Source organism: Cyrtonyx montezumae, unplaced genomic scaffold (assembly GCF_038088225.1).
Source record: "Cyrtonyx montezumae isolate F1298 unplaced genomic scaffold, pur_monq_1.0 scaffold_13, whole genome shotgun sequence".
Lineage (NCBI taxonomy): Eukaryota > Metazoa > Chordata > Aves > Galliformes > Odontophoridae > Cyrtonyx > Cyrtonyx montezumae.
Window position 1 is genome coordinate 13,969,716 of NW_027071859.1, and position 27,054 is coordinate 13,996,769.

At 43.6% G+C, this 27,054-nt stretch overlaps 2 protein-coding genes and 1 non-coding gene across 3 annotated transcripts in view; 1 reads left to right on the forward strand and 2 right to left on the reverse strand.

Annotated features, from left to right (window-relative positions):
* Positions 1-27,054, forward strand: part of NOL10 (nucleolar protein 10) — a 450,419-nt gene that overhangs the window by 347,727 nt on the left and 75,638 nt on the right. The window lies entirely within an intron of this gene.
* Positions 1-27,054, reverse strand: part of RRM2 (ribonucleotide reductase regulatory subunit M2) — a 146,952-nt gene that overhangs the window by 106,079 nt on the left and 13,819 nt on the right. The gene's annotated exons all lie outside the window — the stretch shown is intronic.
* TRNAM-CAU (transfer RNA methionine (anticodon CAU)) lies at positions 285-356 on the reverse strand. Its single transcript has one exon. It is a non-coding gene; the product is annotated as a tRNA-Met (tRNA).

Genomic DNA, 27,054 nt, shown 5'->3' on the forward strand with positions numbered 1-27,054 from the left:
GCCAAGAAAAACCCAAGACCTCTTCATTTCTCCATGACAGAACAGAAAAAGGTTTGGATTGGCAGGGCCCTTTAAGATCATCTAGCTCCAAACCCCTGCTGCGGGCAGGGACTCCTCCCTCTGCACCAGCCCCACCCACCGCGGCCTTGAGCGCTTCCAGGTACGGGGTACCCATAACCTCGCTGGGCGTGAGGAAAGGACAACCGGGCACACGCGGCTGTGCCCGGCAAACACGGGGACGCAGTGCGAGGAGTCCCCGTCATGCTCCAGAAGCAAAAACGAACTAGCAGAGGATGGTTTCGATCCATCGACCTCTGGGTTATGGGCCCAGCACGCTTCCGCTGCGCCACTCTGCTGCAGGTACTGGGAGCTGCACTCTCACCTCTTCTGGAGCTGCAGCATGCAGGCGGTTCCCAATGGTACCTATGGGCTGCAGACCTTCACCCAGCTTCCAGCAGCAGTTCTATGTGCCACTGGGCCACAAGGATACAGGTGTGACTTTCTGCTAAATCCCATCTTCTTGGAATAACCCTCTGAGCACCAAAAGCCCATGCATATCCTACAACACCCTCTCATTGCTTGTCAGGTTGTACCGTACAAGAACAAATCGTGGAAGGATCCATGACGTACTGAAGGATCTATGGCACATAGAAGGCTTCCAGATGTCCCTTCAATCTCAGCTACTCTGTGAATATAGACAGCCCAGCCCTGTACAGGCCCCCTACGTGGTGATTTTGCCTGTTTTCACTTCTTCTGAGCTAGGTTAACATCTCCCATAATCTAGGGTATATTTGCAACTGTGAAGCCTGTGATGCTGCTGGTGTTATTGTCTCTTGTCACATGCGTTCCTGTTAAATAGACAAAACTCTTGAGATCTTATTCTTCTGCAGCACAAATCTGTGGTTATGTGGTTTGTGCACATCACTGTAAAATTGCAGGCAAAACTTGAAGCAAACTCAAAACAAAAGCCCTGAAACCATGCAAAAAAAAAAAAAAAAAAAGCATCTGCATTGGATGAGACACTTCACTGCACTCTGCAAGCTAACACCTCTGCTAACACAAGCACTCAGGGGTCACACAGCTGCTCACCAAAATAGCTTCCCACAACTGGTATATGCTTCTACGTTGGTGAACCAAGGGGACTTTTGACCTGAGAGTGCTGCACTGAGAGATTCATTTCTACAAAGCCCTTCAGTTTCCTCAGCACCTCTCAGGCAAGACATGTATTCCTCCAGCTTTTGAAGTTCTGACTAAAATCATGAAAGGCTTTGCTAACTGTAGAAGCAGCAGAGAAATGGATGTGGAGACGAGAAACTAATTTTAGTAAAGAGAAGTTCCTCACACCTTCAAGACACGAACAGCCAGAGAAATACAAAAGACTGAAAAGAGATATAGCTAATGGAACCATCTTCGAAGAAATGAAGCAACAGAAGCAAAAACTTAGCACTAGTAGGGGAAACAGTATAACTAGTAATTATGGCTGAATCTCAACACTGAGAAATACTCTGGAATACTGAGAAATACTGGAAAAACAGATACAGAAATAAGTGCTCTAACTGTATTTCAGTGCCCAGTAATGGAATGAGAACTAAATCTTCCTAGTCCCACACACTACCATTCAAATTGAACCCGCTGAATTTGGAAGATGAAGTCTAACATCCTCCAGCTACTGCTCAAACCAGGAAGAACCAAAACTGTCTTCACTGAAATTAGAGGAAATTTTATCACTGACTGCAGTGGGAACCCAAACTCTGTCCCTAACAACTGCAGAGTTGTTATAGCAGAGAAGTTATAGCAACGTGGGTGGCAATTCTGGCCCTCAGTTTGTTCAGCTGTGGTCACACTGGAAAAGTTGTAGTGCCAGGAAGCACTGCTGAGGCTCGGTCATCTCCACCTGCCAAATGCTAATTGCATCTTGGGAAGCTGTGTCAGAGACAGTGCTGCTCTGGATGGACTGCCCAGGAGGTTTCAGAGGACGTATCTAAGGATTTCACACTGGTCAGGAACCACTCCTACTCAGGCACTCTGAATGGAGACACTATTTTTGAGGGAGCAGAGTTTAACCAAGATAATTATGTGCCAAAGCCCAGTCCTACAGTTTCTTAATTTTTTTAGCACAGGTAGATGTGCCTTTGTAAAATTATTTAACCCATTCTCCTCATCCAAGGACACTGGATATAAGTACTTCAGTCCCAACAAGAGAGAAGCAGCAGTATAACTGTGGTGCCTTGCTAAATGTAAAAAATGCAGCCAAGGCTTTACCACAACCACAATCCCATTCACGTCTTTCAAAGATCTGCAAGCAAAACGATCTTTGAAGGGCTCTGGAAGTGATGCCCTCTTTCCCCAGTATATGGGAAGAAGAGCCAAGCTAAAAGCAGCCTTTAGCAAATACCACTTTAAATGAAGAAGATGGGGCTAATGAAAGTTAAAAAAAAATAGTCTTCATGAAATTATCTCTTTTCCATATTTTTTTAAATAAAGTTTTATATGATTGCTTTGAAACTATGTCTAGAATGGGTCTCTGGTTCAGCAGCCAAGATAACTATAAGACACCAAGACACTTGAAAGTCAGAAATGTAGGTGATGTTGTTAACATCATCAAACAGTGCAAGAATAGCGTTAAGTCACTCAAGGTCTTTCATTTTTGGAACTGCCCCATATGAGCGTGACATTCATTAGTTCAAACCTGTATCGTGCTACAGCAGTTAAAAAAAAAAAGTCACTAGGAAAAGTATTAAAAATTGCATGAGAAGTCTTTCCCTCAGGCATTTCTTTTCAAGGTCAGAAAGCCTTGTTCTTGTTTTTTCTGCTGACATGAAAACATTCAGAGAAATAACGTGACATGAAGACCCAAACCTAATCCAGCTCTTTAATTTTGAACACCTTCATCTTCATACAGTGTTTCAAATGTGATATGGTTTGATCTCCATCAAATAAAATATGTGCCATGTTCCCTGACATTCCTGCTGTAGGATGTGCATGTAAAAAATCACACCAGGCTGGGCAGAGCCTCATGAATAAACACTGCTTCAAACTTCCCTTCACCCAAGCCAGAAGAAAACATTTCTGACAGCTGAAAGGTATGAATGTTGTGTCTCTTCACTTCTCTTTTATTTTTCTCTTTGCTTAATGCAACAACTTTCATTTATTCATAAATCCAGCCAATGCCTTGTCACAAAGACATTTTTATGCTAATTAGAATAATCATTTACCAAAAACAACTTATCTTTGAATGATTTCAGTCCAAAATCTCCCTTAGAACAACACTGCCTTTAAGAGTGTGTTTCCACCCATGACAGTCTGACCACAGATAACCAAAGGAAAATTCAGCATTTGCCACACAGGTGCAGCCACGTTAGACCAGCAACACCAGCACAAAGGATTTTGCCCACATTGGGGCTTTCTGGCCATGGTCTCCTCAGTCATCAGTCCATGTCCCCTGACAAAGCTCAAACTCTGTTTATTTGATCTGCACTGAGGAGGCCCCAAACCCATACTCCATGGCATCCATTTCTGAAGATCACTGGCAATGAAAGAGGAAAAGCAGGCTCGTTTGGCTTCCCCTCTCACCAAACACATGGCTATTCCCAGTGCACCACAAGGCCTTCAAAATGCAGTGAACAGAGATTGTGCAGGGGCAATTGTATCAGCATTAAAAGCAGAGTTTGTTAATATTTTATGACTTCCCTTCCCGCCTCCAGCCTTTCTTGAAGGAAAAAAAAAAAAGGCCTTTTTTCAAGTTCACATATGCTTTCTTCATACAGATTTCCAGTGACTGACCAGGTTTATCAAAATCACAGAGTAACGAGACATAACATTTTGAAAGTAATCAATGTGATTAAAGTACTTAGATCTTCTTTCATAACTACAATGAAGCCCTTGCTCTACCAATTTGGTAAAAATGGCTCCTAATATGAAGTCTCGCAACCAAAAAATAAATGAAGCAAAAAAAATCCATGAGTCTGGCACAAATTCATTCCACCAGTTTTCAGTTATTCACAAAGATGTTGATAGATGAACTTCATACCCACAGCTGTTAGATTGTAGTTGGGTTCCACCTGCCCAAATCACAGTAAGTTTAGCTCTGGAGTACTGACTGCTTAGAACAGTACAAAAGCATAAAGCTGATGTTAAAAGATGGTACCCAGCATTTGAACGTGAGTTCACTGAATATCCCACCTGGATAATCTGTAAGGTTGAGCTCCCATTGTGCTCTTATCTTCATGGGTCTCATGAGAGAAGAGTAAAAGGACAGAATCACCTCCCTCAACCTGCTGGTCACACTTCTCTTGATGCAACCCAGGATAAAGTTGGCCTTCTGGGCTGCAAGCATAGCAACTTTCCATATCTACCTATTGAGGCATCATGTCTTTGAGACAACTCTACCTCTGTAATTATCTGCTGAAACTGACCTTAATGTTCATGGAGTAACAAGCACAAAGACAGATGATTCCACGCAGTCTGCAAGTCTACGCTTTGTTTCTGTAGAAAGCCAAACTAAATTGTTATACGGAACAGAGCACGCTGTGGCCGTGCACAGGAAGATGATGCTGCCTCAGCCACTGCAGTGTGCAGCTGAGATCAGCCCAAGGAGCTCATCCCCATTTTCCCCCAAGTTGACCCAGGAGGACCTGGTCACTTAGAGCACTCCCCAGGTAATGTTCAGCAACCTCTAACAACCCTGAGCGAAACCAAAAGGAGCCTCCTTTAAAGTAAGAGCAATCACCATGGTCAAGTCAGCCCACAGCCTCCAACACATGCGCAAACTGCTGCACACAAACAAATAACACAGACTCTGAGCAGACCAGAGCCCAAGAGGGCTCAAGGCAGGTCATCGTGTGTCCTGCACACGAAGAGGAAGGACACACAAAACTGTCAGGCAAAGAGCAACCTAACAGCACATGACGGCTTGGCTCAGACAAGTCTCAGCTTTGTTTTGCTGAATGCAGTCCAGCAAATCCATTTGCTCTTGTGCTAATGCTCATGTTTTTTCAACCTCTAATTTTACAAGGACTTTCTAACACAGATAGCCTCTGTACAGTGTATACAGAAGGCTTCACTGATGGCCTTTAAAGCTAATAGCTCTGTCTACATTGAAGATGCTAGCATTTATAATCTTAAAACCAGATCTTGGGTTGATAAGCGCTCTAGCAAAATTTCTGGCCTTCCTGGTAGGCCAACCATATGTCCAGAGTCAACTGTGGAAACAGATCCAAGAGAGACCTCCTATCAGGAGATCAGGATGCTTCTTACAGTTCAGTAAACCTCAACACTGCTGCCAGCTTTTGGGCACCAGCAGCACATTCCCAGGTGTGTTGGCATCAAGTGGAAGACAAAAAGACCAGAGGACCTGCTCAGTGCTCCAAGCCATTTTCATATCCTTCTTCATTACTATCAGGGTACCAAAATAAATAGCTTCCCTGTCAATAACATATTCCAATGATAGGAAGCCTTCTTAGGCTCATAAGACTGAGGTTATTATCACTGATACCATCAGCCTAACCTCCGGTGGCAGTTCACTTACATGCAGCTGTTATGGGTTTGTGTCCTGGCAGGGACTAAAAGCACTACTAGCATACACATCTGGACACAAGAAACTGGTGCTCCAGGGAACTTGCAGCCTAGAAAGGACATGCAAGAGAGGAGAATAACACTAATTGACTGTCCTGTCTACAGGCAGCCTGATTTCTGAGCTAGGAACTCAGCATCAGATTACCATCTTATGCCTGTTTTTATACTTTGCACAACAGCACAGTTGTGAAAAGCCAGTGTATTATATTTCTTTATATTTCAATAGTCCCAGTGGTAACATATGAGTGTAATACCCTCTGTCAATATCCACTTTGAAATGGTGGTTTACTACATAGCTGACAGCAAATATACAGAGGTCTTGGAAGGGCCCCAGAGTAGGGCCACTAAAATGATCAGAGGGCTGGAGCACCTCTCCTGTGAGGAGAAGCTGAGGGAACTGGGCTCATTTAGCTTGGAGAAGAGAAGGCTCCGGGGAGACCTCACTCTGGCCTTCCAATACCTGAAGGGAGCATATAAACAGGAGGGGGGGATGACTGTTTACATGAGTTAATAGTGATAAGACAAGGGGGAATGTAATTAATTAAAGTAATGCAGGGGAGATTTAGGGTAGATATTAGGAGGAAGCTTTCCACTCAGGGGGTGGTGATTCACTGGAAGATGCTGCCCAGAGAGGCTGTGGATGCCCCATCCCTGCAGGCTCTCAAGGCTGGATGTGGCTCTGGGCAGCCTGCTCTAGTGGTTGGCAACCTTGCCCACACCAGGAGGGCTGAAACTAGATGAACTCCTTTTTCAGCCCAGGCCATAATATAATTTTATGATGATCCTATGAATAGAAGCTGTCATTAGATGAAAGCAAGGAGACAAATGCTCCTGAAGCAGAAAAGTTTACTTTAAAGTCCTGAAATGACATAAGCAGAAATTTAGTCTTACTGCTATTTTTCACCTGATCTTTGCACAGTTGGAAGCTTTTGTATTACACAAACCTGGCCTAAAGACAGACTCTGGACAGGAGGCAATGAAAGTCTGCACACACAGGCTTAGATGCAACAAATACCTGGTCAGAGGAGTGGGGAAAGAAATACTTCCTTGAACTCTTTATAGAGCAACTAGGATCCCAAAAGCCATTTGCAAATAACTACATGGTAGTTTTTGTTGCCTCCAGAAAAGTATTTGCAGACAGTGCAACCTGGACTAGCTAGTATGCGCTCCTCCACTATCTGCCTCTAAAGTGGTGCTCATAATTAGCTAATGAGTAGATGGTAATTAAAAATTATTTTAGTGCCAACACATGGAAACAACTGGAAACAAAAAAGAACAAAGAGAAACAGGCCAGAGCTGAAAAACAAGTTCCACAGCATTTCCAGCAGTTGTGCCTGTGAGAGCTTCTTCCTTTGCTGAACTCAGACTTCCTCAAAGAGCTATGAGCAGGCTGGAGAGACTCAACACATACTCCTGCTGCAAGACAGCACTGCTGTGAAGTGGTTTTGAGGCTCAGAAGCAGTTGCAGGTGTGCTGTAGCAAGGACTTCACTCAGTAAGGAAAAGTAACCAGCAGCACCAGTCATGGTCAAGCCCCTACAAAAACATAATGGAAGTCTTGAACACTGAACCAGAAGAGCAAAGCTTTGACTCCTCACAGTTTGCCAAACATCCCCCACCTTCATTTTCACAGCCCCCCATCAAACATGGGCTGGCCCTGAAATGGATGCCCAGAGCAACTGTCCCTTACCTAATTGAAAGCTGAGAATGGCACCATAATAGTGCAGCTTTTCACTTAGCAGGCAGCCAATTATTCTTATTTAATTGTACCTGATGAGTGACACATGCAGGCCCCATGCTGTTTAAAATTTGACGTATAATTTTATTTATCATTACAGCTTCTACAGTTCTACGAATGGATGACACACAATCCATTATCATTTTGGAAGCATTATTATTCATGCAAACATGTCCCAGAACTCTGGACTTTTTTTTTTATTCCTATTCCTTTTACATTCAGATTGCATATTCCCTATCTTGCCAATGAGATTTCCTCCTCCTCACCAACCCAAAATAAATTAGAGAACAAACAGCTATCTCTAAAAGCTTTATAAATAAAACATACAGCACATACACACACAAAAGGCTACAATTTTAGAGTACTTTTGTATCCTGGATGGATTTAGAGTTGTCATTGCAAATGCACAGATGCTGCCAGCCGTGGGAGCTTAACAAGTGCTGTGCAGGTTGACATCCCATCAGACTGTGGCCTTTAGTGGCAGTTGAGGCTTCCTAGGGTAGAAAGCAACACACCAATTACTTCTATCAAGGAGAGAAAATGGTGGGAACCACACTGGCAGATTCATCAGGGGACAGAACCAGAATTCCTCTTCCTGGCTCAGCTGAATAAAAACTGTGACAGACTGAGAAAATGGTGAAAGTTTTTGGGAAGCAACTAAATCTCATCATTCAAAGTAGTTAGTGGAAACGCTTTCCTCTTTACTTCAGAAAGGAAATGTTTTTCCTTAAAAAAAAAAAGAGAGAATTTTGTTTTATCATCATCTTTTTTTCCAACAGAAACACGCAAAACACAAGGAGAGAGCTAGAAAAAGAAAACCATTCCAGAACTAAAGAAAGCCTGATTTTCTCCAAAACAGTTCTGATTTTTTTCTGAATTCCAACACGGCTGCTGCTTAGCCACTGTCCATCTGTTGCAGATGCCCTCGGGGGCTGCCTGCCACGAGATGGGCTGGCGGAGGGACAGGCTGCAGCAAGGCTTCCTTCCCACAGCTGAGTCTGCCACAGACTCCAACTCAGGGCCATTGGTGGCTTCCACTCTTCCACACTCAGAGGCTGAATTGGCACAGGAGAATGTTCTGCTCCGAAATGCTCTCAGCCAGCTTCAGACGTTGTCCTCCATGCTCTCCAACCCATTCTGAGCATCCCAGGTGAGGAACCTCCCCCTGCACATCCTCTCCGCCAAGCAGAAGAGAGGGGTCTGGCATCACAGAAATCTTTCATTCGTCCATCCAGCTGACAAAATAAGTCCCTAAACAATTGCCCTGCTTCCTGTGGGTCTAAAAGTGTCTTGAGGGATCACATATAGATTCAAAAGCCAACTCAGACCAGTGACCATCAGACAGTGTGCACAAAGGGAAGCATCTGTCCTCATTGACATTTACTATCAAATAAGATACAGGGTTTTATATCATCTTTGTCTGCCCTGAAACCAGGGCTTTCAACACCTGTGTGGATATCTGCTATTTTAGACTGCACTAAGATCCCAGCCTCGTTGAAATCACAGACAGATCATAAACAGAACTAACACCTTCCTCCACTCCTGTTTTATTTATCTTCCATTTTCACTGAATTTCCCCTAGTTTTGGATTAGGAGAATGAGCAAAGAATGCCAAAATGACCTTCCATACCACCAATTGATATTTCTATGCTTTTCTCCCAACCAATCTCTCCACAAACCAGAGAGTTCCAGCCACTCTTCAGACAAACCCCACAGCAGCATCAGCCATGAGGGCATTCCTCATCTTATTTCTGTTGTGCTTTTTGGTAACGGGGCCTGAATCCACCCCAACCAACTCTAGGCACCTTAGTGATGGCAGCAGGACTGTCGTGCACACACAGACACAGCACTAAGGCTTACCAGCAGAGGCCAATGAAAGCTGACAACAGGCAAAGTACAAAGAAGAAAATCAAGCTGCCATTTTAGGTATGATTCCAGTGATTCAGAGAAGTCGTTTTAGACAATCCACTAGTTCATGAGTGAGCTCCACTGGCATAAGGTCAAATTGCAAATGTGTGAAAGCATTTCTCCATTTCAGTTGTTCATTTCTCTGCTTCCAGTCCTTCATTTCAACTTGATGAGCAGCACTAAAAAAAAATAAAGAGAGAAAAAGCAGCTTTTCATCTTCACTGCAGAAAAGGACTTACATGCTTGGCATCTGTATTTTCTTACATCCCCTCCATCATTCTCTCCTCTTTTCATACCAGTCCAGTTCCCCAGCCTACCAGTCCTTTAGCTGCGAGAAATAATTTTAATAGGCATAACTGAATGATACATAAACATTGAAGAGCAACTAAAGCACTGAAGATCAATTAAACAGCCCTAAGCAGCAGCACATTGAAATTCAGGAAAGGCAAGTGATAACCAGCAACAGGTGAATGTAATGCACTGACTTCCATCAGAACTGATCTGACTAAGTAAATCAATCCAGGTAGTGTTTCATCTTATTTACATCTGATCTTCAGCATCAGCTGGCAGTAACAAGATGATTAGATGAAGGCAACAGAAGAACTTGCATTAATTATTCAGATTCCTTCATTACAGGTACATCAAACTCTTCACACCTTCAGAGTTCATGAGAACCCAAAGCAAAGCTTTTTGGCTCGTGTCCCTCTAGGAGGACATGAAACAGCAACTGAAGCAGTACTCTGTTGTGTGCCCATGCAATCTGTGGCCACGTCTGTTCTTTTGCTCCTCCGACCATGCTGTGCTAGAGGGGCCATCCTCTCCTTTCAGAATCCATCTTCAGCCATCTCTCTTCCCCTCCCACAGACAAAGTTTAGCTTATTAAAAAGCATAGTAAAGGCACCAAAATTGGCATAAGAGAGACCAAAAAAAATCCCTTTGAAAGGTCTGTGGGGACAGCTCTAGGTAGGACTCTGAAGTATACAAACCAGCAGGTGGTGATGGCATCAGAGGGGAGGCTTCCTTCCCCTGCCCTTTGGAGGAGGCATTTAGAGAGCATCTATCCTGGACATCCTGGTTGTTTTTTCTACACATCTTCCCAGCTGTTTCCATCAAAGCCAAAGGTTGAATATCCCTCAAGCATTTTGTGTACTTCTGAGACTGAAGCAGTTGCTTCCAAAAGCAAACAGTGCTGAGTCTATGTCTCTTGCCAAAACCATCCCACCGATGCCGTTATAGCTATCCTACTTTGCTGATCTTCCTTCCATTGCAAGTACTGTAATAAGAGTTAAAACTAGAGATAAGACACTCTGTAATAAGTTCAGACAGCTCTTGGAGCTTATTTTGGCCGTAAGAAGAATCTTCAATCCAAGACAGAATTTCACAGGTTTACTTTCCAAAGCAACCTTTACCTCCGCTTCCCAGGCAAAGGAGATCTCTTTTGTGCTGCCTTTTTTTTTTTTTTTTTTTTTTTTTTATGAAACTGAGCAGATCTGAGTTACTGGGATATGGGACATAAAACGCTGCAAGAAAATAAAGACGGTTTTGGATGAACGCCTTTCTTTTATATTGCTCTATCATATTAAACTCAAATTGTTGACCTTAAGAATATCAGATTAACAGCCCACTTCAGGAAAAATATACATATGCATGTGAGTGTTAAAATGAACCCTCAAAAGAAGTACTGAATCAAATAATGACTGACAGCTCACTGTTTCTATGCCAGCAATGAAGCACTGCTTATTTCAGCATCTGCATGAAATACAAAAGACTACCAAGCACATGTCTCACATTCTCCTTACCTCCGCAGAGTAAGCCCATCTTTATACTGATACCTTCATGGTAAGGCTTCTTTCTATTCTTTGTTTATACAGCATCTTGCACAATTATGCGGGTGACAGAGCCCCAGGGCACTGCCACAGAGGAGATCACAGGAATTGCCATACAAATGATCTATATAACACGTTATACTTCTCATATTTTTACTACCACCCACGAGTTGATTCTTAGAAATCTTGGGATTTCAAATGGAGGTGATCCTGCCCCTCTACACTGCTCTGGTGAGGCCTCACCTGGAGTACTGTGTCCAGATGTGGAGACCTCAGTACAGGAAAGACATGGAGCTATTGGAGCATATCCAGAAGAGGGCCACAGAAATGACCCAAGAGATGGAAAACCTCTCCTATGAGGACAGGCTGAGGGAGCTGGGACTGTTCAGCCTGTAGAAGAAAAGGCTGCAATGTGACCTGATAGCAGCCTTTCAGTATCTAAAGGGGAGCTACAGGAAAGAAGGGGACAGGCTCTTTAGCAGGATCTTTGGTGACAGAACAAGGGAAAATGGTTTCAAGCTCAGGGGGATAGATTTAGGTTAGCTATAAGGAAAAAGGGTAGTGAGGCACTGGAACAGTTTCCCCAAAGATGTGGTTGATGCTCTGGAGGCTTTCACAATGCAAGGTTGGATCAGGCCCTGAGCAACCTGATCTAGCTGTGGGTGTTCATGTTCACTGCAGGGGATTTGGACTAGATGATCTTTTTAAAGGTCCCTTCCAACTCCAAGGATTCTGTGATTTAATGATGTTCCAGGCATCGATAAATTACCCAGTGCAGCTTCTAATTCCCTACATTGTTCTCTCCTTGGAAGTCCTCTGTGCCCCAGGGTGTGGGACTCATTCCAGCAAGGATCTGGCAGCTGGGGTATTATAGCAGTGGGAACTGCTGTTAATTAACTAGCATCAGTTCTGCCTTCCACGGCTTTTTTTTAAGGCTGACCTGTCATTTCTCACCTCAAACCAAACATTATGGCCATGTCCTCGTCACTGTGCTTAGCAAGAACCCTCCAAGCCTAGAGATGGGCAGTGTGTGCACTCCAAGCCTCCAGGGAATGCGGAGCAATTGTGGACTTCTCATCTCTAAACTAATCTGAATTAGCCTACATTTCCAATGGTTAAAAGCAAACATATAACCGGATACCAGTGGATAAAGAACAGCCAACCATTATGTAGCAGCAGCTTGAGTATGAGCTCATGGCACAAGCCTTCTTCCATTTCTCTGAAGCACCTCACAAATGGGGCCTGACTCCCTCGAGGCAATCACAATTAAGCATTACCATCAGGAGGAGCAGAATGCCTCTGACAAAGTACCGCTGGGTTCCTCTGTATTACCTTCTTATCCATGAATAAATGCAGCAGGCTTATCTTTGCTACTCTATTTGCTTTAATAACTAACACAAAGCCTGTATTTATTACCCAAATCCTGTTTTTAAATCTCACTCCTAGATAAAGCAGTAATGGCGTGGCTGCTCTGCTCAGATAACCCCACAGCAGCTTCCCAAAGCAAATGTGCATAGGGCACATTTATATTTATTCAAGCAGTGGAAAAGACTGATTTGTCCAAAAACAAAGACAGAGCAGCATCTGGATTCTCATCAAGACACACATGAGTAACAGAAAGCACGCTCACAATAGGTACATATGAGAGGGTCTCATTAAGAGGTATGTTCAGGTCTATGCATCTCTGAATGTCTAAAGCAGAACAAAGCCTGGCAGTCACAGCAGAAAGAGCTGCAGAGTTTCTTTGGCTGGGAAACAGCTCATCTCAGGGAGCAGCATCCACACAACGATGCTCCCCTGCCTTCTTCCAAACCCAGGTAGAACAATGGCATTTTCTGTAAACAAAAGAGTCATTCGGCTTGAGTAAAGACATGGGAAAGCTGTGAGGTGAGGAGGGAAAGGCTTAGATATTGACAAATACATAGAAAGGGATAAACACTCAGGTTTTCTACAACCAGCTTTTAAAGAGATTTAGAATTGTCCTCTTCTGGCTCTAATAGCTCTGACACCAGATTACCAGACCCAGCTGCTCATCAGATTACTACTGCCACTCCCAGTGAGCAGAGCAGGCAGTAGGAAGGTCAAATCCTGCCTCAGAGCAGAGCCTCGTTACATCAGAGCTGGCGAACACCAGCAGCAATCTGCACCCATGGCAGCAGGCATCAAGAAGCAAAACTGCTCCCATCCATGCTGCCCACAGATCCCAGTGACATAGCCGGACTGCCTCTAGGGCCAGCCATAGCCACCTCCATGAACATGACCCTCTGCCCTTCCTTTACCCCTCCGAAGCTGACCACTGTCTCCAGTCCATTGGCATGAGAGCTCATGTCAACAGTCCCTAAAGTGGTTTAGTCAAGTGATGAAGTAGTATCAGCTTAAAAAAATAATTAGTGCTGTGGTACGTGTTTTTTTCCCCTCTAAACCAGCTCACTGTGACCACATTATGCTGCTGGATAATCATACATACAAGTAGATGGGCACAGCTGGGAGGACAACAAAGATATGCACAAGGACAGCTGGGAGCACATCAGCAGTATCTGACAAGGTGTAAGGCCACAAGAGTCTCAGATTCAGCACACCAACACAGTTGTGTTAGATGCTGTTAATTAGTCACTGTTTTGGTTTTCATCGATTTCCACTAAAACAGGTTTAAGGCCAGACTAGATTAAAGGACTGGGATTGCACTTTGAAAAGCTGTGGATGTCACTGTATTTAATTACAAGCAGTACTAAAGAATCCCTTTTCCCCTCATCAGTGCTACTTAGGAAAGAATATTTAATGAAAACCAACTATGCTATGAGATTGTGGGGATTCTCAAATATTTGGATGCTTCTGGAAGGCCACCTTGGTACAAATTGGGCAGTGTGACCCTGAGGCTGCAAGGAAGTGGGGGTGCCTACTGTGGGCTCTACTTGCTAAAATTAGAGCAGAAATCTTTGTTTAAAAAAAAAAAAGCTAAAAGTATTAGCTTTTAAGTAAGTGTTCAGATGTTTCAGTCGAGTTCATACTATATTAGGAAAACCAAGCAATTTCTGTGTAGGTGGTTCTGACAGAACCTGGCACATCCTGGGTTTCCCAGATACTTAGCTGGATAACTGATGAAAACAAGTTTTAAGGAGTCAAATCTTGGTGTATATATAAGTTGATAAGTTAACTAAAAACAAGTGATACTAAGGACAGAACCTTGCCACCTGCACTTTTGTGCCAGCTTCTATCCAGTGTGTGCCATGAACATGAGAGGCACAGTGAGACAACAGAATCCCTCCCCTGAAGGAAACCTAAGCCCCAACAGATATCGCACTCTGGAGCTCTTTCAGATGTTCAGTTCTGTGCATTATGAGAGTCACTACAGTTACTCTCATACACAACACTACTTGTTGTGACAAGTAAGCAGCAGGAATTGAAGGGACTAGGAAGCCAAGGTCTCTTAGATAATTTTTCATCAACTCTGATCAAACCTACTCCTCACATCCAGAGCTGCTGTACACATCCCTGCAGACTGTGGAGGTGTCCAGCTCTGCTCTGTGCCCCCAGGATCCTGCAGGAGAGCTGCCAGCAGCCTACAGAGCATCCCACATCTAATCTGCACCACCATCTAATGCATAAAGCCTTCAGATTTTTTAAGAGAACCAGTTCTTCTTTAGAATGATGTTGCAAGCTGTATGGGAACTGCTGAATCACGGCCTGAACCACTGATTGGTCACCTGAGGTAAGCACCGAGTCAGCAATGGGGCCACAGGTGGAGGTGATATACCTGTGTGATTGGAAGGGGTGGAGCCTGGCTCCAGTTCTCCCAAAACCCATTTAAGGGCTGACTACCACCAGGAAAGGATCTGTCTCAGAGATCCCTCCCACGTGGAGTCCCCTGTGAGCCTTGTCATTCTGAAGGTGAGCCATCTTCTCTTTTGTATTATTTGTATACTATCTATATAGACCTACTCAAAATATACCATCATCTATACTATTTCTTTGTGAAGTACCATCCTTGGGAGTTATTTACCCCACACTAGCAAAACAAAATCATTGCAGAAAGTAATGTTAGTTTCACAATTGTTCATAAGTTCATAAGTTCAATTGCCTACATCCCTATTGAAACAAGACAGACTTTTTCATGAAGGATATGAGCTTGAGAGTCCATTTATCCAGTTAGCATCCTCCCACCTGAGAGTCATTCTTCCACATCGCAGATACAAGGGCATCACTTAGCTGCACGTACTTTCATATCCATGTGACATTCTACAGAGTGTCACACAAAAAGACACAGGGACAATTTATAGCTAATGCACCCAGGCGGTTGACTGTTGTGATGTAAGGACAATTCAACGAGGAGACCTTGCAAGATCAGCCCCAGTGCTTTTTAGCAGCCAGCACAGGGAAGCTATGCTTCTGCTGCGTATTGACTGAGCAATCGAAAGGTGACTGCCACATGCAGGCAGAGCAGCAGCAGCCCAAGAGCTTTACAATTCAGGAATGGGGGAGGTTTTCAAATAAAACCAGTCTGAAGGGGTTGGCTAGCCGATGGTTACAAGGCTCCAAGTTTGCAGAAACAAAACTTAGTCATTGCCCTTATAAGAAATCTTTCATAAGTGACAATTTGTTTGCTTCTAACAGTAAACAACCATCCATTTCTGCAGCTCTCTGCTGTACACTCTGTGTGCCAGGGCTGGGCTTCCATGACAGTGGCTAAGAGCTCTTCATACATCACCTCTACACCACAATGTTCAGGTGCAGTCATACCCCACCGCAAGTCACCAAAACCCCTCACAAACTTAGGCATATCCTTAGTCCTCTGTTCCACAAAGCAGCACCATTTTCCAACAAAAACTCCTCACTTCACCCCACTAGCTGCAACAAGTTTTTAAACTCAAGCTGATGTTTAGATTGGCAGGAGCTGAAGTCATTTCCTTCCAAGCCACTGGGACCCGGTCATGACTCCTGAATGACTTCCCGTCATGTAAGCCCCAGGGGAGTCTGGGCACGGACCTAACTTAGGTCAGTGAAAAGCAAAGTCCAGAACAAGGCTCATTCAGCAGAAGCCAGTCTAACAGCCAGCACTGAACGATGGCAGTGATTTCCAATGGAGACCAGGGTCTGCATACAGAGGCACCATCCACAAAGACAGCCTTGACCTCTTTGGAGGAACTCAGCTGCATTTTGGCTAAGACACTGATGTTAGTCATGGTGTTCTCATCATCCGTGAGGGGGATCTGAGAAAGGATTCTCCGTCACAGGGTAGCTGGACAAGTAATGGCATACACAAGTCTCAGCCCCACAGGAGAAAGCTTGTCCTCCCTTGGACTTCCAACTTACCTAACAAAACCTATTAAACGTTATCTGCTTGCAAATTTTTACAGACAATGAAGTTACTTACTCACACAAGTAGATAACAAGCACTTTTCTCCTCATCTACTTCGCTCTTTTATCTGCTATGACGAACAGGTGAGCTTGCTTCCTCTCTTTTTTGTTCATTTCCCTCTTACAATTAACAGTATTGGCTTTTTCCAGCAGCGTGAGAAACACTTCATTCCTGACTGAAACTAAGAAGATTCAACAAGAAAAGTCACCATATCCTGCTGGAGTTATATCAGCTCTAGAGGGATGATCTGGATAAAAGACCTTCCCCTGAAATCCTACCCTGTGTGACAGCTTAGCTTTTTGCGAGGGGAGGCGTTGAAGAGATGGATTCAGAATGTAAAACCTCTTTTCCACTTTCATCCATCTAAATAAATAAAATAAAATTCAATCAGCGAACACCGAGTACTTCTCTGTGGGTCGATAGGTAGTAAAACAATCTGAAAGAGCTCCTGACCTCAATTGAGTGACCTCCAATCTGATGCATGATCCCAAGCTCTGTCACTTGACCGGTCGTGCAGCCCAGAGTGCTCCCAGCCCAAAACCAGCCATCGTGAGCAGCTGCAGACAGAATTGAATCTGAACCCAGAGGCAGGGAACCAGACCTCATCAATCTCATCCAGAATTGGGTGGCTCAGTGGGGAGCCCAGAAACCTGGCTATAAAATCCTCTTTTATTTGCAGTGTCCCTTACAGAAAAAAGACTACTACTTTTAATTTGATGCCTGGCAATGTGGCTTTCATTAGGAAGCTTCACACAAGTGATTAGTTTGTAAATACACAATTAAATTTGAATCCTTACTGTTCCAATTATTGAAGTAAGCAGTGTTTTTTAGAGTTTTGTTCATCATGGTCATTAATGGTACCTAAATGTCAAGCAAAAAGCATCTTTGTGTATACAATCATTCTACAGCCCTAATTTATTCACTGAGCAAAGGTCAGGAGTTTGCTGAATTACAAATGCAATTGTTGAGAGCAGCTTAACACAACTTTGCCAAAGCTGCACTTAGTTTGTTCAACATAGCACCCTAGAAGTTCCCATGGAAAAATATTGTGCCAGACAAGTTAAGTGCAACTTACATTATAAATTCATTTATAATTAAAACTGCCGTTTCTGTGCCTCCTGCCAGGCCCCACACTCTGCTGAACACACATTCCTTGAATCCCAACTGTTTCTGTAACACCTTTCATTTTCGTAGCACTTAGATCTCTCCACGTCACCAGGAAATGCACATGCTTGAGAAACTGAGGCAACATTTGCACAACCTCAAGACAATCAGCAAGGTACAACAAACACAAGGAAGAACTTTGCTGTGAGGGTGACAGAGCACTGGAACAAGTTGCCCAGAGATGTCATGAAGTCTCCTTCTCAGGAGATATTCAAGACCCACCTGGTCCCTTTCCTTTGCAACCTGTCCACACTGCACCAGGAAGACACCAATGTGTGATATGCTTCTCCCCCTGGCATGATACACAGCCCAAGTTAGTTTGTCTCCACTGAGTTTCCTGTCACTCATTTTCCCCCCCACCAAACAAGGACACTATTTCTGGTCTGTGCCCTGTGGGACAGCACTGGCATCACTCCTGCACAACAACACCTGCCTGGGACCTTGCTGGGCCAGGACATGAGCATAAGCTTTCCCTGTGAATGTGCAGTTTAAAGCAAGGTTATGATACCCTTGGTTAAAAGGGCAGTAGAAGTGCAACTTAATTACCCAGTATTGTAAAGCAGCTATTCTGAGAGTCTGCAAAAGGAAATTGGCACTGTTCTGATGGAATATTCCACATGGTTAACAGCAGTTTTGTGCAACCTCTGAGAAGACAGGCAGTTATCTGTTTCTGTTAAAAGGTAAGCATGACGTGTAAGGTGTTATTCTTTCCTTACATGAAGCGTAACCATATATTTTCAGGCTATGTAACTTATATTTTTAGATGAGGAAAAAAAGCAAAGCAAAAAATTAAGTTCTAAAGTTAAGCTGGAAACGAATTGGATGCAATTCAAAAGGACAGTGGAAAAATACAGGATGAGAAGGAGATGGTAAGCAGCAAGTGAACAGAAAAGAGACGGAGCATTACCATGCACCACGAGTCAGCAATGCTACACAAGTGGTCTGAAGGCTCACAGTGCAAAATGAACAAACAGCCAAGCACAAGCCAACACCAAGGAGTGCAGGAGATGAAAAGTACCAAGAAATTGCCAGGGTTTCACAGCTCTAAGCCCTCAGCAGGATATCCACATGTAGCTGTAAGCACTGGTTTTCAGATGTGGATAGACAAAAGAGACTCCATTCACACAAAGTGCATGACTGGCGACACAGAGAGTCAGCCCTTTGAGGAAAGATTGGATTAGCTGAGGGTTACACAGGTTAGGGAAGAGGGTGCTGAGTGTTGATAATGATGTAAAAGAAATAAAATAAATAAATTTAAAAAGAGCCTCAAAGCAGAAAAGACTTAGCTGGTCTGGCCTGGAGGAGAGAAGAACTATGCCTGCTCTGAGTCACCTTGCCATTAGCAAATGACTGACCAGTCCTCACCATGCTCCAAAAAGAACTGAGGACTACACTATGACATACTCCAAAAAGAGCTCTGCCACACAGAACCATAGAATCACCAAGGTTGGAAAAGACCTCCAAGATCATCCATTCCAACCGCCCACCTATCACCAGTATTTCCCACTAAATCATGTCCTTCAGTACAACATCTAATTGTTTCTTGAACATCTGAGGACTGCCTTTGCCTGGCTGGCCAAGATATCACACCAGCTGCTCAGAAAGAAGCATCCAGGGGAATTGAAGAGTTCTTCCTGTTACTTACTGTGCTGCAGGTTTAGTAAGGAAAGCCACTGGCCCATTTCTCAGTGTCAACAGTGGCCAAACTTGACCTCAGCCACACAGAATTAACAGAACTGCAGGAAATGGAAGGGACATCTGGATGTCACAGAGTCCAATACCCCTGCTAAAGCAGGTTCCCTACAGCAGGTGACAAAGGTAGGCATCCAGATGGGAGCACATCTACTCAATGACTTATTTATTGGAAAGAAATTCAGCTGTAGGAGTGTCTTGGCCAAGCACTGTTAGGCAGCACATGCAGCTCTGGGATGCACAGGTCCCTGAGGGAGGCAGCCTTCATAGAAGGCTCCAGCTACTTTTGCTGTACTTGATCCACACACAACTTTATCTTTTGTACACTTAAAAATGTCTCTGTGAGACATTTGCCAGCTCACATCAGCATTAATTCTCCCCCAAGTGGCTTGCTAGTCACAGCCAAATAGCTAAAGCAACATGTTACTTTGTGAAAAAGATCCAAAAAAATGCAGCTAGACTGTGCAAAGCAGTCACTACTTGAAATGCTTCCCAAGTGCCTAAGACAGAAACACGTGGCCTCTACTTGGAAAGGTTGTAAGCACTGTTCCACAGTACCGCATATCGTCTGTCCCCACCTGTGGAATAGTGGTGCACTAAAACAGAAAGCACACTACTAAATACTTCCATGCCAGACATAACAACAAAAACACTTTATAACTGATGTTAAATCCAAGACTTCACTAAAGCAAGTGACGCAGGTAAATACCTTAAAACCAGAAAGCCCATCAGTTTCTTCAGCATTCTTGTAGCAGTCCAGCTATGCTTGAACTTCAATTAGAAACCACGATTAGCACACAGAAAATGTACTTTTCTGTTTGTCATTTTTTTTAATCATCAGTCAATTGGCAGCAGTAAAAACTGGCTGCATGTTTAACCTGCCTCTGACAAGGCTGCCTCCTAGAAGGAAGCAGAGCCAGGCAGCAGGGAGATGTGGCTGATGGTACAGGGGCTGTGGCAGCCTGGGGCACACTGCCCGTCTGTGCCAGGTGCTGCCACTGCAGTGAAAAACCCAATTATGCCCATCAGTTTTTAATTAGGAAATGATGTGCAATTTACAAGGCTTAGTGCAGTGTGATATTTTAACAAGTCGGGACTGATGTTTCAGAATCACATTACCAGCAATTTTTCTTCCCCTTCCCACAGAGTCCTTTAAGCAAACAGTTCAGACATAAGGCAAAAGTCTTTTGTCTGGATTTTAGCCCTAACTAATAGAGCAGTTTGTGTTTCTCTCATTCTCTTTGTTCTGTTACTTTTTAAATAACAGTACAGTTTTTTTCCCTGCAGCCAGCAGTGCTAAATGTGAGTGCACTGGACTGAACTCCAGCATACTTCATCAGGATCTAAGTTTTGCTTGAAAGGCATAAAAGGAGGCTTGCAAAGGCTGGAAAAGGGAACCACACATTTATCAGTCAGAAACAGTGTCTGCATGAAGGGCTGCAAATGGCACAGACCCAACATCTCCCACCAGCAGCATAAACCTACAGCCCCCTCCCCAGCCCCGTCCACTTCTTATTGCTGCTCCAACCTACATCCAAAATGAGAGGTACCAAATCATGAGAAGTTAAGGATGGCACTAATGCAAAGTGTATAAACAAATTTCCAGGGGAAATGGGAGGCAGAGGCTCACTGAAAACACACAAAGCCTGGTGGGCCTGAGGAGAGGGGAAGCATACATCCACCTGGTGTGCTCCCAGCCAGAGCTGCCACATGGAGAGGCACCTGTTCTCCCCTGTGGTTGAGGCACCATCCCTAGCGCTGTTCAAGAAGCGTTTAGATGAGGTGCTAAAGGACTTAATTTAGTAGTTGGGTAGAGATAGTGATAGGAGGATGGTTGGACTAGATGATCTTATAGGTCCTTTCCAACCTTATGAACTTATGAACTTATTGAATGATAGAATCATTAAGATTGGAAAAGATCTCCAAGATCACTTAGTCCAAACACTGACCCATTCCCACCATGCCCACCAACCACGTCTGTCACTGCCACATCACCACCTCCCTGGGCAGCCTGTGCCAACATCTCACCTCTCTTTCTGAGAATAATTTTTTCCTAATATCCAACCTGAACCTCCCCTGGCACAAGTTCAGGCCAATGTGCAGTTCAGTCATCAACCATGGAAAGGCCAGTAAGGTCACAATGTCTTTAAAAATGCCCCCTGCAGATGGTTAGCCAGCCCATGCTCAGAAGAGAATGGAGTGAACACTCAGCAGTGATAATGGGTACCTTGAAAACAGCCTACAACAAGCAAAACTAATGCTATGGAAGGTTAACTGGTTGTTTGGGATGTAGCTATGGTCTGTCACTTCAGATAAAACTCTTACTAATGTGATTCCCTCAACACAGATAGATGAGCCCTAAACAAAACGCAGACTCCATTCACTGTACACATACAAGGGTTTAACGAAGAAGTGAGGAAGAATAAAAGTCACTGAGGCCAAACTTAGAAAATTCTCAAGAGCAGCACAGTTTCAAAAACAAGACTCATGCTACCCTTGCCTTCTGGGGGAAATACAGAAGGTAAGAAGCTGGTATAGCATTTTAGACTCAGAGGCACAAATGAAGGTACGGCTTTAAATGAAAGTTAGAAATGTCTCTTAATCAAAGATGCTAAATGGATACCAGCAGGCTCAGAATTAAAACAGCAAATCAAGGTGTAAAATAATATGAGTCTATATATCTAAATACCTAAATTGTGAACAGCTTGATCACCAGTTTCATCTGGAATTCAATCGCTTCCTCCAGCACAACCCCTCCATGTAAACAGGCAAGTATAACATTCAGTGACAGGCAGACACAAACCATGCTCTCATGATCCTTGATCAAGCACAGCCTGAGGAACCCCCTGGATTACCCAAGCCTCCATGAACCTCACAAGCTCTGGAGCATAATGTAGGGAAATTAGCAAGCACCTTAAGGGAAAGTGTTCAACAAACTGCCTATGGAAATGAAAAACAATCATTAATGGGTAGAATTTAAAACAGAAATTGCATTGCTAGAAGCTGTAATAATATAGTCTACTTCCAAGAATCACAGAATTGTAGGGGTTGGAAGGAACCTCTGGAGATCATTGAGTCCAACCCCCTGCCAAAGCAGCTCCCTAGACCAGGTTGTACAGGTAGGCACCCAGGCAGGACTTGAATGTCTCCAGAGAAGCCAAATAATAGCTGCATTTACATCCTTTAAAAATTCTTTACCTGTTCACTAGCACTTTAAATAACTTATTAAATATATGTATATATTTTTGAAATATCTACATCTACCCAAAACGATCAACACATTAAGGTTCCCCCATTATGGGATTTGACTGTTTCCTGAAGAATACGACTCATATAATCTGAATTAAATTAGTTTTGAAATGCAATTAAAAATGCTGCCTGTGGTCTGAAAGCACTGAAATATCAGTAAATGTCAATACACTATTAAATCACACCATCCTTAGAACCTGCAGCTCCCAGGTTCAGATTCAGAGTTAGAGCCCGTGTGATTTAAATTTTGCCTTTCCTTAAACTGAATAAAACATGACCTGTGTCTGTTTGCTCTCTATATCTCATTCACTGTAGCATGCTTCTATGCAAATCTCAAAGGAAAATTCACTAAAATATAGATGAAGATTGTGGGATGTTTGTCTTCCAGAGTGATTTGACTTCTGCCTTTTAAAGCATCTCACTGTTGATCACGTTATGAAAGTGCTCCAGCACAATTTGTTTTTTTTAATTATTATTAATTTTGTTACTGTTATTTTATTATTTACTGCATCTGAACTCAATTGCTTCTGTTCATTGGGGTTGAAAGTTGGACTAGATGATCTTAGAGATCTTTTCCAGTCTTGATGATTCTGGCTGAGCATGGTTTTCCAAGGGTAATGGTGTGACAAAGCACTGATTGAACATGTGGAAGGCTCTGAATAAAACAAGCACCAGGCAAGGGAACACATGCCTTAAATGTTCCTACTTGCCATAGGTGAAGGAGGTGGTGCCCTACAGAACAGAAACTGGAAGCTTTATCAGAAACAGAGAAGTCTGATCCAATTCCTTCAGTTGCCTCAGGCATTCAGCTTCTTAATTCGGTCACTTAAATTAACTCCATGGTCCCTCTGGGCTTCCTTCTACTTCCAAGAAGCCAAGCTGCAAAACACACACTGAAAACCTTAGAAAGCTGAAGAATCCATGTTCCCATTCAGAGGCTTTTATCCTAATCCCTGAACAGTAGGTTATTTACCCTAAGAGTGAACAGCATTGACCTGCAGAAGACAAAATCCCTTGGAACCTTAGAGTTTTGTTCCTTAAGTCTATAAGGGAAGAACATTCCTTCTCTTTTGCAGGAATAAAGGTGTGTTCTATCAGTTTTCTCACTCCCAACAAGGGAGGGCTGCATATCACCATTCTGTTTCTTCAAAAGCATAAGCATCTGCTTAACAAAAGCTTCATCGTCTCCTCATCTTCCAGTAAGTCACTGTAAGGAACAGAGCTTGATAATAGCTTTCCTGCATCTTGCATTTCAGACCCTTAATGTCTGCAAGATCACTGCTCCCTCCCCATGCCAGGTAGCTGAGGATGAGGCTTCCCAAACCCTGGCTCCCCATCACACCCCATGGAAGAGGCTGTCCCACAGTCTGGCAAGCCTGGGCATCTCTGTAACACAGAGCTCATGGTCCCAGCTGCATCAGCTCCAGCTAGTGAAGAATAACAGAAAAGAAGCCTGGTTATGGGAGTGCAGCTCTGAACAACTGATGGAATTAGAAAGGCAGGCTTTGCCCTCAACACTGGTCCTTTAAGCAGAAAGGGAAAAAGAAAAAACATACATTTTGGTTTCTTTCCTGTGAGGATCTGTCAAATCCATTAGCAGTCAAGCAACAAAGGGAATTATCCATTTGAGAACTTGTCATCAAAATGAGTGACAAATCAGAAAAACAGCAAAAGCAGAGGATGACAGACAGGACTATGTTGTTGCTGCAAAAAAAAATGAAGTCTTGTGTGAGCAACAGGTCACTTTCAGACTTCAGGTATGTTTATTTGAAGGTTCTGCTCAGTGACTTCATATAAAAGGTTAGTAATGATTACAAAATACATAAATGGCTATGTGCAAGGGCTGTTCTGAAAGTAATGCTTCCTCTCTTTGCTTGCTGAATGTTTATGGAAACCAAACAGCAGAAGCATTGAGCACACTGAGGTGGTGGTCAGTGCATTTCAGCAGTGATGGCAGCAACACAAGAAATAAACCACATTCCACATGGCCATGCAGATTTTATAAGCACAGCATACAGGTATTTGTTCACCACTGGTGAAAATGCACAGCCAATGGTGGTGAGCACATTGAAAAACAGTGTTTTGTAGCTGAGAATTTGTTCTATCATCTAATGTTACTGTGCTCTCTGTACCTGAAGTTTTCATGGACAGAAATCGGAGGCAATACTTTTGGTACAACCTATGTATCTTCACAAACAGATACACTAATGTGTAAATAATGTCCACTATAGCTACTGCTTGCATCAGATTTCATTACATGCTCCTCACATCCATGACATGAACCATCCAGCATGTTAATCTTCAGTACAGATTAAGCATGACCTAAATTTTGCCTGAGCACTGGTGCAAGAGAAAGGCTATGTGGTCACAGCTCAAGCCTGATCCTGCACAACTGCAGACAGCTCAGGAATTCACTATGCATGAGCTCTGGGCTGCCCACTGCCACCTGTGCTGAAGCACGCCAGCACCCTTTTACCTTTCCTTTTCAGCCACTTTGCAGAAACAGGCATCCCATAGAAAAATAAGCTCAACCACAGCAACATTTGCACCACTCCAACCACCTCGACACCGTGTCAAGCAGAACATCAGGGCAAGGCAGGAGGGAGCAAGCACAAGAGAGAGAAGAAAAACAAGTCACGCAAAGCAGAAATAAAAATGCAAAACAAAAGCCACAACAGGAGAGACCAAGAACAAAAGAATCAAATTCAGGAGACAGGCACCAGCAAACTTGACAGGTGAAGCGATGCGAGGCTGTGTACGACTGGATTTCAGTAGGTATGATGATGCTCTCATTCCTATCAAAATGGCTGTTGCATGAATGCCTTCTTTGTGCCTCTTTATATACCTTCACTGAAATAAGGCTCCCAGCCTGGGACAGCAGGCAGCCATTCAGAACTTAGCCATCAGCTGTGTCTGCTGAGAGCCGTGCTGACAGATGGGCACTGCTGGATTTAGCCATGCTGGCTTGCAGTGTTCCTGCTTGCACTGTTGCACATGGCTGTAAGCTGCCCTCCTCGGGCTCACCCTCTCTTTGGCAATTACAACTCCAGGGATCAAGCAGCAAACAGAGCACCTGCTCAGAACAGGTCTGGAAAAGGACAGAACAATAAGGAAGTGCTTAATGGAGGAGGATAAGCAGGACCCCAGCAGGGGGCTAGGGATCAGCATGAGGTATCTTATTTACAAAGCTCACAGGCTCCAAATGCATCAGAAATCCCACATTGCAGCTCCATAAAGCTGGAGTTCATCTGACTAAATGTGAACGTCAACATCAGAGTTAATCACCAGAGTCACCTGCACCATTCGTAGAGAGAAACTGGCCGTTGGCAGACAGCTTCCATTTATCCCACTGGAAGCTGGTGTCTGTGCCAGCCAGATAAGCTGCCATGATCTGCCCCTTTCCTTTCATTAACCAGAGCCTGGGGTTACCAGCCCAGGTACAGGTTTCTCTGTCATAGGCATGGAAACATCAGTGAAATTAAATTAATCCCAGGACAACACATGTGACACTTGCTTGTCATGCTGCCACATGCCAGATCTGTGCCAGCAGCTCTTTGTCAAAGATTAATAAATATCCCTTTGACAATTTGATAATTAAAACTAAACATCTTCAGCACCACGTCAATGGAAAACTGAGGGTAGTGGCTTTATGTAATAATTAACAACTGCTTGGGGAGATTATTCAATAAGCTTTAAGGGCAGAGTTATTTGTCATATACCTGTCCTAATCAAGATCAACAACAAGAAAATGTGGCTGCTCTGTGGGAAATTACTCATCTTGCAGATAGCACAGGAAGAAAAGTCAAGACTTTTCTCATAATTGGGCACTTGGTAATAAGGTCAAGAAGATAGCAGGGAGTCAGGGTGCAGACATTATGATACTTGTGGGCTTCAAAGAGAAAACAATCTAGTTTCAGGATCTGTACCCAAAACACCTTGTCACGAGTGCAACAGAAGCACCATGCAGAGGCAAGCCGTAGCCAGACTGGAAGCAAAGTAAGGACACACACCATCTTACTAACCCATTGCTCCCATGCCTGACACCCTTCTCCAAGGTCCAGGCAAGCACAACCTCCGACAGGATCAAGCATGAGAAACCCTTTGCTTTGTGGAAGGAGCCACAGCCCTCTAATGCGCAGTGAGACTAATAATATATTTGGGAAGCATGGGTCTGGGTAACAAAGGACATGATGATGATTCAGTTTATAATTAAACTTCCTGTTAGAAATATCAAGGTTCCTATGATAGCACTGGCAACTGCACTTCTGACTCACCTAGCTGTTGCTGTAACCAGGCAAAATAAAACCTTTTTTGATCCTGAAGGTATAAATAATTACAGGAACTATTGTTTTGAAAGAGTACCTGGCGTTTCACAGTTACTGAAACACCATCAAAATAAATAGCTACAAGCAGAGAAAAATACTACATTCTACTTGGGAATAGTGGCATTTATTACAACATCTATTACCTCAAGGAGAGTTATAAGGCATCCATTCATCCCTCACACAGACTTACCACTCATCTATACATGCTTTCAGCAAAGTTAGC